Source organism: Mercenaria mercenaria, chromosome 9 (genome assembly GCF_021730395.1).
Source record: "Mercenaria mercenaria strain notata chromosome 9, MADL_Memer_1, whole genome shotgun sequence".
Classification (NCBI taxonomy): domain Eukaryota; kingdom Metazoa; phylum Mollusca; class Bivalvia; order Venerida; family Veneridae; genus Mercenaria; species Mercenaria mercenaria.
The window spans coordinates 75,358,192-75,360,589 of NC_069369.1; positions in this window are offsets into that span (position 1 = coordinate 75,358,192).

The window sequence follows — 2,398 nt, forward strand, 5'->3', positions numbered from 1 at the left end:
AATGTTAAAGCATACGGATAATTGAAGAACCTGCTTAACGCAAGTAAAGTGCGACAGAGTATTTAGATGACATCTGAAAATTGCGATTACGTGTTTTAAATGTAGCCTGTTCACTATCCATATATTTTCAAACGTATGTATTGTATTATAACAGATAATTATATCAAAATACACAACTTCGTACAAAGAAGGCAAAAGTTACTACACGTATAGGTAAAAGAAACATATATACCCTAAGTATGTTTTCTTTTTTGCGAACCTTTAAATATTTTGAGAAAACCCCTACTGTAAGTATGCAGTACGCTGTATGCAGTCCGCGTCGAAGTAAGTTGAAAATCTCTAATATGCACGTTCACAGTTTGACATTAACAAATGTACAAGCCCGCCCGCTTAGCTCAATAGGGAGGGCGCTGATCTACGGATCTAGGGATCGTGAGTTCGAGCACTGGGCGAGGCGTATGTTCTCCGTGACGATTTGATAAAAGACATTGTATCTGAAATCATTCATCCTCCACCTCTGATTCATGGGGGGAAGTTGGCAGTTACTTGCAGAAAACAGATTTGTACCGGTACAGAATCCAGGAACGCTGTTTAACTGCCTGCCGTTACATAACTGAAATACTGTTGAAAAACGGCGTTAAACCCAAAAAAAATGTACATAATGACTTTCGTGAAACAGACATGATTATTCCATAAATATATATATTAGAACCGTAAATTGAACGTCTAACAATTGTTTGTAAACGAAAAACATGTTTACCAACAATTTCTGTCGAATACATGTTTAAACGTATTATCCCGTTCTGTCCTGAACATCATATAATCTCAGGAAGTTGTTCCCCTTTAAAAAAAGAATTTCATTTGTAAAGAAATAAAAATAAACATTTTTCAAAAATCCTAAAAACGATGTTTAACCAAGTTATTCGAAATTTAAGCACTTGGACATTGTTGCAAATGCATCAAAACGAAGATGTGCAACAATTCTTTGCAAATGGTGTGATTTTAAAGGCGCTACACTGTCCAGAAAGGTGGTCCCTTAATGTGGTACTTTTCCGGGAATTCAAAAATCCATCGGTAATTAATTATTGGTTTTTAGAATATAACACTTATTTTGTAATCTTTGCAATTTTCATATAAAACAACTCTTTCTTTCCATGATTTACCGATGTTCAAATTTCAAAACGTCAAATATCCATCGATTATATACATGTATTTGGGGTTTTGAAACGGATTTCAGTCATAATTTGAATCTTGAGAATATTATTTGAATTATATGAATTACATAGGATTACAATAAAAAAAAACAAGAGTTTTGGGGTTTTCAAATGTCTGCACATGCACAATTAGCACAAAGATTTATTCATTTTGTTCAAATGTCAACATATCTATGCATTTAAGCGGACAGACAAACGACACGGAACGTGCTCCAGAAATATCTGAACCAAACAGAAGTAGTTAAACAAAAAATATGAAAACTTTAGTCTGAATAAAGTGTTTAAAATGAACTGAAATGAAATATATTGTGCAGCTAAATTTATTAGTAGTTACAATCATTGTTTTACTAACTGCACAGGCAAAAGTTATGTTCGGAGGTTTTATATTTCCGACCGACTGTTTCTAACAATATAATGTATGCAAAACTTTAATTGAATTACCTTATTATATTCAACAACTTTTCTAACTCCACATCTGTTTTAGCTTTCTTTCCCTGCCGAATTTTGACAGATTTTAATGAAAATTGGACCTACCGACGATACCAAATGCTTTTAAATTGAGTTATGACAGTAGAAACAAGTGAATGAAGTATTGCCATGCAATACAAAGTCCCCTACTGGAAGACACCTAATTTTCTCTACTGCAGTATTACATAAATAACTGATCTATATAAGTCCACAAGAAACTCTTTACCAGGTAGAGATAGGTCAAAGATATTGTGTACACATGTTTACACAAAATGGTAAACGAAAAATAGCTCATGGAACAAAGTCATATTCTTGTCATTGAACATTTGCTTACTAATGGGAATGCTCTACTTGAGACCCTTTTATGACCTAGGGACCAGGTTCTTGCGCATGACACTCCGTCCCATGGTGGCGAACATTTGTGAGTAATATTAAAGTAATATTAAAATCCCTTTAAGGATTGCTGAGCTACAGACTGGACAGGCAAAAAGCCCCTTTGGCCTTTGACTTCCAAGTGTGACCTTGACCTTGCAGCTAAGGGATCGGGTGTTGCGCATGACACATTGTCTCATCCAGGGGAATATTTGTGTAAACTGATATTTAAATCCTCTTTTGCATGACAAAGTTATAGACTGGACAGGAAAAAGTCCCACTGATCTTTGATCTCCAAGTGTGATCTTGACCTTTAAGCTAGGATTCTGGGTGTTGCGCATGAC